This window comes from Halichoerus grypus, chromosome 5, assembly GCF_964656455.1.
Source record: "Halichoerus grypus chromosome 5, mHalGry1.hap1.1, whole genome shotgun sequence".
In the NCBI taxonomy this organism is placed as follows: Eukaryota; Metazoa; Chordata; class Mammalia; order Carnivora; family Phocidae; genus Halichoerus; species Halichoerus grypus.
In genome coordinates, this window is record NC_135716.1 from 4,067,288 (window position 1) to 4,081,758 (window position 14,471).

At 55.8% G+C, this 14,471-nt stretch overlaps 1 protein-coding gene and 1 long non-coding RNA gene across 2 annotated transcripts in view; one reads left to right on the plus strand and one right to left on the minus strand.

The window, feature by feature from the left end:
* Positions 1 to 14,471, plus strand: part of KCNK9 (potassium two pore domain channel subfamily K member 9) — an 83,552-nt gene that overhangs the window by 46,485 nt on the left and 22,596 nt on the right. The window lies entirely within an intron of this gene.
* On the minus strand, positions 10,678 to 14,465 carry LOC144381700 (uncharacterized). The gene is made up of 3 exons (XR_013447461.1): positions 14,083 to 14,465; positions 13,350 to 13,526; positions 10,678 to 10,797 (listed from the first exon to the last, which is right to left on the minus strand). It is a non-coding gene; the product is annotated as an uncharacterized LOC144381700 (long non-coding RNA).

Genomic DNA, 14,471 nt, shown 5'->3' on the forward strand with positions numbered 1-14,471 from the left:
TGGCTCAGGCCTTGATTAGCTGCAGGGAAGCCCAGGGCTGGGGAGGGTCCCAGCTCTTCCCCTGCTTGGCTTAGCCGCCTCCCAGCCTCCCAGCATGGACCTTGAAGGCCCCTGCCCTTTGCATGCTGGGAGCAGGCACCTCTGCCCTCTTGAACTGAATCCTTGAGCTGGGTGAGCCCCAGCCTTCGGAAGGTGAAAGAATCCAACCTCTTCTTGTAGGTGGTACCCCTGGGGCCCAGAGAGGGTGCGTGAGGTCCCCAGAGTCACACAGCGTGAGTCTTCCACCCAGCCTCAGTGCCCAGGACCTTACGGGCACTCTCCAGGGATGCTCTGGTGGCAGTCCTTGCTGAGGGGGCAGTGGTCCATGGTTCCCTTTCTTAATTCCGAGGTGATAGAAGTGTGCACGGCACAGGGAGGGAAGCGTCCTCTGTTTGGGCCTGATGCCAGCCTTTGGCCCGGTGTGGACTCAGGTGGGTGTGGCTGCAAACCCCTGTGCCACGGGGGCCACCGAGCAGGCCTCCCGAGCTTGCTTTCCTCAGCCCTGCATCGAGGGCAGTGGCGCCCACCTTAGAAGAATGTCAAGTAGAAGCCTCAGGACCCATGTGCACGGTCCAAGCCCGCTCACTCCCAGGCCCACCCCGATGCGCCTCTGGCTGAAAATCCCTGCCCAGGAATATTGTCTAAACCGTGGGCTATGATCCATTAGTGGGTCATGAAATCGAGTTAGTGGGTCACAGCCAGAATATTAAAAAATGAAATAGAATAATAGAATGGAATCAAATAACAGAATAGCAAGAGAGGGAGCCGTGCTGGACGGGGAGCTCAGTCCTGAGACGGGGCTCCCGGCACCAGCTGCTGGGATGCTGGGTTGCACCCGGTCCTGGGCTCGGGTCAGCCCTCCGGCTGCCTGGGCTGGAGCATCGGCTGTGACACCTGCGAGCTGGGGACGCGGGTCAGTCCTTCCCCGTCTCAGACAGGGTGACAAGGGCCACACTGGGGCCTACATCTCAGTCCTGAAATTTCCTTATCTGCAGAAGGCTTTGCATGGACCTGACCCTACGGAATAAGAGCGTTAAAGCTGGATTACCTTTACGTCAGTAATAGCTACCAGAGGAGTCCAGGGCAGGTGTCGGGGAGCCCCCATGAGCGCCCCTGTTCCCCGCCCTGGCCTTCCCGGGGCCTGCCTCAGAAACTGTGGGCCCCTGCATCCGAGACTTTGTCTAGCTGCAGCCAAGTCCTGATGGGAGATGAGGTTTGCTGTCTCCTCCAGGGAGCCCTCTCTGGATGGTCTGGGGGTCTGGGCGAGGGACACCTCCGCCGGCTCCCAGCCTCGCCTCCATATCCCGTCCTTCTCACAGTCCACAGTCTAGGGACTGAGCAGGGTGGCCTCGAACCTGGCTTCCGATGGGGGGGCGCTGGCTCCCCACTGACCAGCCCTCATCTGTTTGCTCAGAGCTCCCTGAGCTCCCACGGCACCTGCACACAGTGTGTTTTTAGCAAAGATATGAATGAGGGAGAGAAGGGACGCTTCTTCCCCACCTTCTCCAGAGTGCTTCCCATTGGAACAGCAGGAAGGCTTCCTGTAAGGGAGAGCCTTACGGAAAGGGAATGGCTCGGAGACACAGAGGTGTGGGACAGCACGGCACAGGGTGGAAACTGCTGTGGGAGGGGTACAGGGAGCTGATCTGGCTTGGCTGGCATTTTGGATTTTAAGCTGCTGAACCTGGTGCCACCTGAAGTCGCCGCTTTGTGGTCAGTGACCGGGTAGAACGAGGGGGCATTAGAATCCCCATGTGACAGATGAGAAAACCTGTGGCCTTGGCTGGTTGGTTCACAGCACACGTGGGAGGCAGGAGGATGGGGCCAGGGGCATGGGCACGGCAGAGTGCACGGGGGCCTCGCTGGGTTTAGGGCCGGTGGGGAAAGGTCTCGACGATCAGACCCAGGGGTCTGGGCCTCTTTGGCAGGCCTGGGGAAGGGGGTGGTCCTTGGGTGTGTTTGAGCAGGGGGATGGAGATCAGTTGTCCCCTTTCTGACCCCAGGGCACAAGTCAGGTACTTGGGCTGTCTATCCCCACACCTGCTCCCCTGCCAATCAGAGATTCGTCCTGGTGTCCTGGATGGATTAAACACTCACCCAGGGCCTGGAGCCAGCCAGGCGGAGCCCTTTGCCTGCATGGGGGTGGCGTTTGGAGGGACGTATTTTTTCCTTTGGGGGAGTGGTATGGCAGGGAAGGAAGCCTGGGAGCTGTCCTCCTTGGTGATTTCACAGTGGAGAGAGTGATTAGAAAGCGGGGTTGGCATCGCCATTGCACAACAAATTTGGAAACCAAACCACCGCTGGGCTTCTGGATCCAGGTTCTGGAATCTTCTTTGCTCTCACCCCAGTACCCCATCCTTGCAATGTCCCTCCATCCTGGGATCCAGCTTGGGGCTGCATACCTCCCACCCACCCACTTGGCAGCAGGGCCCCCTGGCCAGGCTCCTCATTTGAAGGCAAATCCATCTCTCTGTCCCCCAGGAACAAGGAGGGGCAGTGGGTCAGCACAGCGGTGCTCACCCCCAACGCCCCCACCCCCATTCTAAAATGTTCTCAGGGGGAGGGTTTTGCTGCCAAGAGAACGGAGTTTCTCTCAAAAGGGCCCTAATTTCCCCCTGAACTCGTTCGTGGCTGGCTGTCCTGTCTTGGGGCAGGCGTGTTGAGAATCGTCCGTGCTCCGGGCACGTAGAAGTTTTGCAGGGACAGGTGTGGAGAGACCCCAGTTAATACACGACATGGCATGTTGCCCTTTTTACGGGGGCCGGGGAGGACTGAGGATGCCAGAGCCAGGCCCGGCGTCCCTCCAGGAATGAGCTGCGCTCTGTGGTCCGCGCCTGCGCTGGGCCCTGCGTGCTGAGGGGGCGGGCAAAGCCGGGCTGGTCTTCAGGAGGGCAGGCTGGAGAGGGAGGTTCCCTGAGGGTCCGTGCGTCCAGGGTAGCCAGCGGGCAGCCGCAGGGCACGGATGGGACTGTTCTGCAGGGCGGCCCAGACATCGTCCACTGCCACCCGCAGACCTGCGGGTCACAGGGTACCCTGACCCAGCGGGAGGGACGGAGCCCCTACGTGGTGCCGGGCCCTGGGCAGGGTGATTCCCCGCTCTCATTAAATCCTCTCCAAGAAACCAGTGAAACTGGACCCAGGGAGGAAAGTCATTTTTACAAACGGGCGACCCAGTGGTACGTGTGCTTCCTGACCGATGCGTTCAGTCACAAGCACCGCTGGTGGGCCCGGGGACGGCCATGCGCGGCAGGTAACATCTGCATCCACCATGTGTCACGGTGCCCCCGGCCGCAAACACGGCATGGAGATACATCTTGTTTCTTGTTGTTCGCGTGCATGATAGAAGGAGCAGCTCAGTGTCGGCCGGAGGGGGCTGAGGAGGAGGCGGGTGGAGGTTTTATTTCCCCATCCAAGTTCTTGGGGCCCCTCAATCCTACCCACAGACCTCCGGGCAAAGGGCTGCAACGCTGGCTGGCACAGGGGCTACAGGAGCCCGGGGGACAAGTCAATGGCTGTCTCAGGGAAAAGGGTGTGTGGTGTCCCGGGCTGTGGGACTAGCGCATCCATCGTCCCGGTGACCATTGGCAACGTGGCTTGTTCTGTGAACAGAACAGTGCAGCGTGGCAGGAGCTGGGGGCATTTTTTGCGGTGGGCTGAGGATAGTTAAGGAGGTGGGTCAGGTGACAGACTAGGGTTCCAGTCATCAGCTTGACCGCTGCCATCCCCAAATAGGGATGCTTGGCGGCCAAGATGACCACACTATCATTGAGGTCCCCCACAACCTGCGCACAGCTGATGCGGTGCCCGTGGGCACTCATGTTACTGACTCTTTGGGGGCTGGAAGGAGCCCCGAGCATAGGAGGCCCCGTGATCTGAGTCTTGCCTGGAAGCCCGGGGGAGGGGGGATGATCGGGCAGTTGGAGGTATGTGTTGTTAGCAGGCTCAGTGGAGGGTAGCGACCAGGCAAGACACGGGACAGTGGCTCGGCCCTGGCACAGGCCTGGCCTCTCCCGATGGCATCTGTGTGCTGATGGGGCGGAGCCGGGGTCCTCTTACAGGTGCGGATGCTGACCTCAGGGAGGTGATGTCCAGGGCCCCGCTGGGCAGTCCTGCTGGTGTGTGCGGCGGCAGCCAGCCACACTGGGGGCTGGCTGGTTTGGGGCCTCAGCTGGGCTGGCACTCTCTGCTCCATGGGGTCTCACTCCCGTAGGGCTGGGGTCTCGTTGCACGGAGGCTGGGCCTGGAAGGCAGTCAGAGGAGGGCAAGCCCTGAAGCAGAAGTGCTTTCCAGGCTTTTATTCCTCCCATCTGCTACAGTCCCTTTGGCTAAAACAAGCCATGTGACTTGGCCTAGATTCCAGACCCCCAGAGCGGTGCGGAAGGAGCCCCCGGCTGGCGCAGGACAGACGGTCTTGTGATTTGTTGTCTTCCTTCACCCACTTGCTTGGCGCTGGGCATTTATTCACCGTGTGGGCCTCGGGGTCCACTGGCACTTGTGGGCAGGGAAGAGTGAGCACTAGATTTGTTGGTCCCCTATGACGCACCGGGCACCGTGCCAGACACACGTGCAAAATGATGAGGTGCGTGTGGTCGGACTGCCTGGGCCCTTCACCTTCTCTGAGCCTCCACTTCCCCTTCTGCAAAGTGGGACCACGCCAGCGACCGCTGAGGGGACTGTGAGGGCAGGTACGGGCGTATCCACCTGGCATCACTTGGCAGAGAGTAAGCACTCAGTGAACGTCGGCAGCCAGTATTTCGTGTGTGGGGAAAGCAGAGCTCAGAGAGATGAAAGAACTTTCCTGAGGTGGCTCAGCTAGCATCCTGTCTGTGCCCCTGCCGTTTATTTAATTCACATCACACCTGGACTGGCTCCATGAACCACAGAGCTCCATGTGAGTGGTGCTGCTTACATTTGGCACCGTTAACCTGGTGGTGAATGCCCAGGCCGAGAGGGGGGTCCTGGTGTCCAGCACAGGAATTACTGCCGGGGGTCCCTGTCCAAGGGAGCACGAGGCTGTCTTGGACCCAGCTGGCCCTGAGGAGGGAGAGTGGCTGCTGCCTGGGGCCAGGGGGACCCCAGGGGCCAGAGGGGGTTGCTGTGGGGGCCCTTCCTTCTCACCCTGGCAGGGGCCACTGAAAGCCACCTGAGACCCCAGGCACGTGTCCACAGCAGCGTCCGCCCTTGGGCACTGCAGGGCAGAATTAGCAAAGACAGAGCATGGGGCGGTGGGGAGAGGACTGCTCCTTGCTGCGGTCTGTCCCTGATCTCATACAAGGCAGGCCTGTGGGGGAAGGGGCAGGAGGTGCCCCAGCCAGCCCGGGGTCCCTCACATCCCTCCCTGTCCCAGTTCACAGCCGGCTCCATTCTGCCCTGGGGGTAGAGGAGGAGACAAGATTCAAACCGAGTTTGAGAGGACGCTTGGACTTTGCTGAGGTTTGAATGACTGAAAGGGCTGGGGGAGTTATGGGCTCTTCCCGGGATGTCCTGAATGGCCGAGGGGACAGGCAGGACTCGCAGGGTGGGGCTGAAGGAAGTGACGGGAAAAATCTAACCAGTCATTACAGCGGTGAAGTTCGGGTTCACGTATTTTGGGGCTCTGCCCTTAGGTGCGTTATAATCCTGATGCCTTGCTGATAGATTGAAACTTTGACCATTTTAAAATCTCCTTCTTGGGCTCTAGTAAAAATTTTTGTCTTAGAGTGTTCTGTCTGATAGCAGTATAGCCCCTCAAGCTCTTTTGGGTGGTTTGCCTGATATTCCTTTTCCGTTCATCTTTTTGCTTTAAACCTGGTGTGTTTTTGAATCCGAAGTGTGTCTTTTATAGACAGCGTGTAGCTGGATCATGTTTTTGTGCATTCTGCCAATTTCTGCCTGTTGGATAGTAGTAGGTCGTCTGTTTATATTCAATTACCAGTAAGGTAGGATTTAGGTCTGCCATTTTGCTGTTTGTGTTCTGTATGTCTTTTTTTTTTTTTTTTTTTTTTTTGGCGCCTTGATTCCTCCATTCTTGCATTTTGTTTTTAAATAGGTATTTTCTAGTATACAATTTTGATTCCTTTGTTGTTTCTTTTACTATTACATGTTTTTTTGAATTATTTTCTTACTAGTTGCCCTGGGGATTATAATTAACATCTTAACTTTAAAAAGTGTAGTTTGGATTGATACCAACTTAATTCCAGTGCTGTGCAGAATGCCATATAGCTCTGCTCCCTCTCTCTTCTGCACTATTATTATCATACAAATTACATCTGTATATGTTATAAGCCCTTCAACACTGCTTTATTATTATTGCTTTATTCACTTGTTACTATTTAGTGAGACATCATTCTCATACTTGCCCATAAGTCAGTAGATGTGGTTTCTTTGATTCTTTGAACGTATTTGTAACAGCTGATGTCCTGTCTCTGCTAACCTCTGGATTCCTCCCAGAGAGTTTCTACTGACTGTGGATGGGCCATTTTCCTGTGTCTTTGTGTGTCTTAGAATTTTCTGTTCAAAACTAGATATTTAAAATGATGTCCTATAGGCAGCTCTGGAAATGAAATTCTCCCTCCCCTTCAGGGTTGAATGTTGTTCTTGTCATTGTTGCCTATGTCCGTTTTGCCTAGTGACTTCCTTGGATGAATTCTGTGAAGGCTGTATTCTTTTTTTTTCTTTTTTCTTTTTTTAAAGATTTTTATTTATTTATTTGAGAGAGAGAATGAGATAGAGCATGAGAGGGGGGAGGGTCAGAGGGAGAAGCAGACCCCCAGCTGAGCAGGGAGTCCGATGCGGGACTTGATCCCGGGACTCCAGGATCATGACCTGAGCCGAAGGCAGTCGCTTAACCAGCTGAGCCACCCAGGCGCCCAAGCCTGTATTCTTTATCATATGTGGCCATGATGTCTCTGCTTGGTTCGCTTTGTGGTCGGCTAATCATTGGTTAGACATTTCCTTAAATGCCTTGAGCCAGTAAGTCTCCCAGTCTTTGCCAAGGGAAGCTATGTGTGTTTTGGGGTACACAGTGCTCTGGCAGCCCCATTGTGGTCTCTGCTTTCTGCTTGTGCAGAGTCTCAAGGTCAGCCAGAAGTGAGATTGGGGCCATCCTGAGTGTTTCCTGGTAGCGTACACAGCCCTGTAAACATGTGGGGCCTTTTAGATTCCCAGGGGTGTATCCAAGTGTTTCAGAGTCTCCCATTTCCCAGTTCTTCCTTTCTAGTTTTATGGTCATCCTCTTGTTAGCTCCACCTGGTAATGCCCATTCAGGCAACTGCAATGTTAAAAAATGGCCTGCGATTGTTTTCAACAAATGCCCTGGGGGTATGGTTTATCACTGAGCAAGCTCTGAGTCAGATCAAATAAAGACAAGCCGTGGGAATGGAACTTTTCAGGCAGCTACCAGACAGACCAAATAATGGCATTTGGTGGGGCAGGGGGTGGGGGGAGGCTTCAAACGTACTCTGCCCCCTCCTGTGGCTGGTGGATGCTGTTTTTCACAGCTACCATGATTGCTGGGCTGTTGGTTAACGCTACCGTGGAGCTGGGGACAGGGAGAATGGAATAGCGTAAGTTAAAACACCATAAAGCTTTCTTTTCTTACTGAAATTTAGTCTTTTTTTTTTTTTTTTTTGAATAAACACTTCTTGGATTATTGCAAGTCTGCAGTTAATTTCCAGATTTCAAAACAGCTGATTTTGACACTTTTGGGAGTGTTCTCATTGTTTGGAGGAACAGATTTTCTGGGGTCCTTACTCTGCCGTTCTGGAAGTTGCCCAGCAGTGAGGTTCTGTAACCTCAGAAAGCACATTAAGGATTTGGTTCATCAGCAGTAGACAGGACCCACTTGACCTCTGAAGCATGTTTCTTCATCCAGGAAAATGGGAGCAATCATCTCTAGCATCTGGGGGTGTAATGGGAAGAAGGTTCTCTTTAGATCCTTCCCTCAGGAAAGGGGACGTTGAAGGATCTCTATTTTTGAATTTCTCACAGTGCTCAGCCCAAGGCTGGCATTTCATTGGTTCCTGGTCTTTTTATGTGGTAAGAATAAAATCCCAAGGGCCAGAAATGGTGTGCTTTTGGCTAAAACACAAATGGTTATTAGCAACAGACGCAAATTGGAGACCACTGAAGTCCCTGTTGAGGATATTTAGGTGAAGAAATTTTGGCACATCTACTTGAAGCTTATGAGGAATTAAAAACGATGCTGATGAAGAATTTTTGCTGGGAAAATAATGACCCATGTATTTTCTTTTTTTAAAAATAATTTATTTGAGAGAGAGGAAGTGAGAAGGAGTACAAGGGGGTGGGGAGAGGGAGAAGCAGAAGTGGGTACACTGAGCAGGGAACCCGATGCGGGGCTCGATCACAGAACCCCGAGATCATGACCTGAGCCGAAGGCAGGCACTTCACCGACTGAGCCACCCAGACGCCCCTCACATTTTCTTATTAGAGAAAAGAGAGCAACACAACTGCTGTATTGTTTACTCTCAACCCTGGAAGAACTGGCCACAGCAAGCAAGTAGTATTCCTACAGTCAGCAAATTACGAAATGGGAGAAGCTAAGAAGTAGGAAATAAAATAAAGAGAAGTAGTTGGAAGCCGAGGAGAGAAGTTAAGAAGGATTAGATCTCTGGGGACTTTTCCATTTCTTGTTTTGCGTTTCTGTTTTTGATCTCTGCAAGGTTAGGTGACTGGCTCAAGGTTGTGCAGCTGAGACATGGAGGAGGGGGTGCAAGGACCTGGGTCTTCTCTAGTAGTTATGACAGAGTCATTACGAACATGAAGCAGCCCCCCTTGGAGCTGTTCCCCTTGCTGGTGGTGTTCAGCGCTGGACAATGATGGACATTGGTGGTGACAGATTCAGGAGAGAGTCCACCCAAGCAACTGTCCCCCTTGGCTTTTTTCAGGAAGGGTATCAAGGGCGATGCTCTTGGGTCAGGCAAGATTTTCTCCCTGTGGGGCTGGTAGAAAGAAACTTTTATTGGTGGGCTTTTGCCTCAGGGGACCCCGTGGACTCCCGTACAGACTGCCTAGGCCCCGGAGACCCGTCCACTCTCCTGCCTCCCACCAGGCCCAGAAGTGGGCGCCAAGCCCAGAGCCCTGCTCGTGTTCGGGCTGTGGCTCTGAGACCCCCATCTGGGTGGTTCTGTAATGCTGATGCCAGGGCTGCTCCCCGGGTCCTGGTTCTGTGGGGCAGGGCCAGGAATCTGCATTTTGATCAGCACCCTGTGCATTCCCGTGAATGGTCTGTGGCCATGCTTTGAGAAGTGGGCTAGGCAGTGCAGGAGGGCTGGGCTCCTCTACAGGAAGTGACGCGGGATTTGCCGAAAGATGTGGGGGTGGCCCGGGGCTGGCTCCGGAGGAAAGGTGACCACCGTTGGGACTTGCGTGTGCTTGGGCCAGGCTGTGTGCCTCACACACGGTGCCCACCTCACGGGACTGTTGGGAGGGTTGGGTTCGCTTTCCCTGTGACAGAGGAGGAGACCCCGGGCTCAGCCAGGCAACCAGGAGGAGAACGGGAAGTCCAGCTTGAGGCCAGCCCGGCGTAGGGCTCCCTGAATGTCCGCCCTGTCGTGTCAGCAAAGATGGCCTTCTGCTCGCACGCTGACCGGCTCTTGCAGCAGACCATCCTGGGAGGACTGTGCTCTGGGGAAGGTTTGGGACGCAGAGGGGATTAGGTTTCTACTAACATTTGTTGAGGGCCTACTGTGTGCTCCACGTCTGCGATGTCATTTCCGGCCGGTCGCAGCTCTCTGGGGAGGAAGCTCAGAACCGATGGGCATCTTGTGCGGTTCCCGGGGTCAGCGTGGCTTTCTCTGCGTACCGGGCGCTCCTTCGTCAGAGGTCAAGGGCTTGTCCAGGTCACTGCTTTTAGCCCTCACAGCCACCCCGGGCGGCAGGACCCTTCTCACTCCCAAGTGACAGAGGGGACACGGAGACCCAAAGAGGACGTCTGTGACCTGAGCCCAGTGCTCTTCCCAGGCCCATCCCTTGAAGGCCACCTTCCCCAGCGCGGCCTCCATGCGGCCAGCAGCTGGGCGCTCCGGAGGCTCCGAGGGGCCCACGCCGGCGGCAGCCACAGAAGCCAAGCCGGTCCTTGTTTTCCCCAGGGCTGAGCGGGGACGGCCTGTCCCAGCAGAGAGCTCCCTGCCCCCCAGGCTGGGGCGGCCGTCCCCGTCCAGCCTCCTGGGCGCAGGCTGTCCCCTCCCCACCCTGCGCAGGCAGCTCGGGACACCAGGCCACTAACAAGACAGATGCAGGGCCGCTCTCACGGTCCAGGGCCAGCCCTCATCCGCAGGCAGCTGGGTAGCTGCTCCAATTAAGAGGGCTCCATGGCTCTGGAGAGATGCATGGAGGCCAGCTTCGGTTTGTAAATGCTTCCTGCGGTGGGCGTGGAGGTGCCTGGGCAGGCCCTTTTCCACGGGGCAGGCGGGCCTCCTCTGATGCGGAGCGCGGGGCCGGATCTCATCCACAGGCAGGGGCTGGGCGGGGGGTGGGCTCGGCAGGTGAGACCCCGCATCAGCACAGCTTCTCTGTGAACTGGGGACATTAGCGGCCCATCCGAGAGTTCTTCCCTCACACCCTCGTGATGATTGTGCCTTCTCTGGACCCGGCACCTGACTTCGAGGTTTCAGAACAGGGCTCCACACAGAGCGTCATCCTCGTGCTCATCCTTATGCCGTGGTCGCTCCCGTGGTCCCCGTCACCGTGGCCACCACGGTCACAGGCTCCCCAGTTCCTGGCACAGTGCCTGACACATCTTAGGTGCTTGGTAGTCACCTGTTGAATGAAGGAAGGAATTAAACAAGGTGCCCACCTGTGCCAGGCATGGGGAATGCAGAAATGACTCCACCATTTCATCCTCCAAGATGGGATGGAAGGAGATGCCCCCACCCTGGACTGACAGTCTGTCCCCATAAAGGCAAGTGGACACCCTGATGTCAGCCCCCCTCTTGTCCACTTTGGTACTTCCCACCTGCCTCTTTGCTGCCTCCCTTTCTTCCTGCCCCGGCCTCCTTCCCTGCCCCGGCCCCCACGCCCCTGAGCCGGCCAGGCTGCCTGCTTCCATCCTCCCCCCGGGACACTGACCAGTGTCCACTGCTCTGTCATATGTGGACAACCTGACCTTGCCCTGGCAGCAGGTGGCCCAGGGGACAGGGGTTTGGGGCAAGAAGGGGTCTGGATTTGCATCCCCGCTTTGTCAGGTGGTCAGCTGAGTGACCTTGGGTTGGTCATTAACCCCGAGCCTCGGTTTCCTTGTTTAAAATATAGGTGTAGTGATTGTACCTACTGTGGGCCCTTTGGGGTTTCGGATGGTGCCCGGCCCCTGGCTGACATTGTTATGCTCTTAATGGTTTTGTTTTCATTTATTCCTTCTTTTCACAAATTGATATTGAGGCTCTACTATGTCCGGGACATTGGGGATATGTAGGGCAGTGAATAGCATAGGATCTACCAACTGCCCCCTCTGCTCAAGGATGCTATTTACTCAGACTTTCATCCCGTGTGTAATGATGCCAGGTGGAGAGACACCGCAGGGGACCTTCCTTGTCCAGCCCTTTGGCGAGCAGCCACACTGTGTGTGCCAGGCATGGCCCCAGGGCTCCAGAAATAAGTTGGGGTCGGAGCTTGCCCTTGAGGTATTCCTGCTGGTCTGGAGGGGATAGACAGGCCCCCCATGCAGATAACACAGGTGGCTTCCATAAAGGCCCCTTTACAGGGGACAGGAGGGTGTGGGAAATCTCAAGAGATGGTTATAGTGACCGTGGACTCATAGTCCCCGTGACCTGCGGGCCCCGCAGGGAGTGAGGGCTGCAGTGAGGGCAAGGGCAGATTGCCTTGACAGACACAAATGCCTCTTGCTGAGACATTGAGGACTTATCAATACGGGAGGGGCTTTGCAACCGTTCGGTCTGCGCCCCATTCACAGATGCATCTGGATGCTTGCCTTTCAGAGAAGGGGAAGGTCAGGCCACTTGCCCCTTCCCAGGCCACCCTGCTGGAGCTCCCTGGTGGCTCTCCACCTTCCTCTGACCTCTCAGACAAGTCCTGCTTCCTTGTGAATGGCACTTCCCTGGTCCCAAAAAGCCATTTGAACTTGAGACCACCGGCCAAAGGGAGCCAAGAAGCAGGAGTGCTTTGACTCAGCACTGTGGGTCCCCTCTACTGAGCCATCCCAGCCTGGGGCTGAGGGGAAAGGGGGTGAGCCTGCAGGCAGGGTGTGGAGCAGAGGAGGAGTGTTCAAGGCCAGCAGCATGGCATGTGCAAAGGTCCTGAGGCATAAGGCAGAAGAAATAAGAATCATGTGCACCTGGGACAAGCTCATGGACAACATTTACAGGGCATCTTGGAAACGGAAAGGCAAAAATCAAAGCACCAGGGGGTCCTGGGAGAGGACCCTGACTTGGGGGGCCCATGCCTGGTACTTGTGTCTGTTACGTTGACCACTCCCAGCAAGCCTCAGGGGAAGGCACGGTGTGAACTTGGTCTCTAGGACAGAGCAGTAGAAGCCTGTTCCTGAAGTCGAGCAGATGAACAGGAGTCAGGCCAAGCTGGTCTGCCTCAAAGCCTGGGTCTTTCTACTTTGCCTTGAGACTGGGGGATACCTTGGGTTGCTCTTATGTGAGGAAGGGTCTGGGCTGTGTGTGTCTGTGTGTGTGCACGTGTGTGCGTGTGCACATATGTTTTTCGCAGGTGCCGGAGGCAGCCTTTCAGAAGAGCTTGACACAGGGTGCTTTTGTGGCAATTGAGGATTGTCCACCTCGTAGTTGTATGTCCCTGGGCAAGTGACTTGGCTGAAAGAATTAATCCTTATAACTTCAAGAGGCTGGCACTATTCTTATTCTTGATGTGCCAACAAGGAAACTGAGACAGAAAGGCTATGTGCCAGGCATTGTTCTGTGCTTTTTATAAGCACTCACGTTTAGTGCATGTTTACTATTAAAAATGAGGCAAGTGGGGGGAGTGGGGCTTCTAAAGTTCTTCAGTTTTATCTTGCTCCTTTTTTTGTTACTCTCAGCAGAGTGTCCAGGGACACAGAAGGGGTGTGTGTGCGTGTGTGTGTGTGCACATCCGTGTCTGCGTGTGCGTGTCTGTGTACGCACAGGGCCCGAGATCCAGTTTTCTCCCCCGTGAGATGGACATGTGTGTCCCAGCGCTGGCCACCTGGCAGGTGGGAGGACAGGGGGCAGAAGGGCTTGTCCGGGGGCTGTCCGTGTCCGCACCCAAGTCAGGGTTCTCCTTGGGTCTGGTGGGTGATGTCTGTCTGCACCGGTCTGCTTTTGGGGTTCGGCCTCTAAGCTGGTAAATGATAACGTCTACAAAGTGCTTACTGTGAGATGCTCTGCAGGTGTGTCCCCAAAGCTCAGGGGCTCAACGCAGTACGAGTGACTGTTCCTCTCTGGGCAGTCACTGCCGGTCAGCGTGGCGCTGTCCCCTGTGGTCATTCAGGAACCCCGGCTCCTGCGAGCCAGAGGCTCTGTCCTCCGAAGATCCCAAGTCCTCTGCATCTTCAGGGAGAGCGGGCTGGGAAGAGGGAGAAGGGGGTGGACAGAGAAGAAAGAGAATCGTGAGGCCGCTGTTGATGGGCCAAGCCGGAACCCTGCTGCTGGCACTGAGTCATACGGCCGTGTCTACTTGCAGGGGACGGTGTGGCCCAGCTGTGTGCGCCGGAGCAGGGGGAAGGTCACGTGTGTGGGTGGGCACCGGCAGGCTCGGCTGGAACCCGCCCGCTTCTGTTGCTTCTTGACAAAATGAGCATCTCTCAACACTTGAGGCCCTGGAAGCGAGTTGGCTGCTATCAGGCTCCCGCAGGTGCTGAGCAGGAAACGAGTTCAGTTCTACCAGCTCTGATGTGCCCTGGCTTCTCTGCAGGCCCTTCCTACACAGCGGGAGCTCCACGGAGCCGCGCGGCACCAAGGACCTAGTTAGAGAGGCAGAGTCCCAGGCCCCCAGACCTCCTGGCTCAGGACCTGCACGGTCCTAAGATCTCAGGCCCTCCACTCCCCATGAACCCCCAAGTTCAGGAAGCCATGCTTTAGAGGCCGCAAATGCAACACCTCTTACCTTCATTTTAGCTCGTTAGGTGTCCAAGAGGCACAGACATTCGTGGTTGACCGTGTTCAGCTCTGGGTGGGCACCCTTGTCTTTGCTCCAGGCCCTTTTGGCTCCAGGGGCTTGAATTGTGCCCATTTCACAGATAAGGGTGAGGGTTGGGGCGTCAGGCCCCATAACGCCATGTCACTTGGATCCCTGTGTGTCCAGAGTGCCTGTGGGGATTCAGGGTAGGGAGGACAGACCCTTCTTGGAGAAGGTGGCATTTGTGCGAGGGGCCCTCGAAGAGGGCAGCTCTCCATCCAGTGGAGGGCAGGGAGTGTCTGAACAGAGCAGTGGATCCGCTAGCCTGCGGGGCTGTGGACGCCCGCCTCGAACGGCCGGCACTTAGAGCCAGGAGT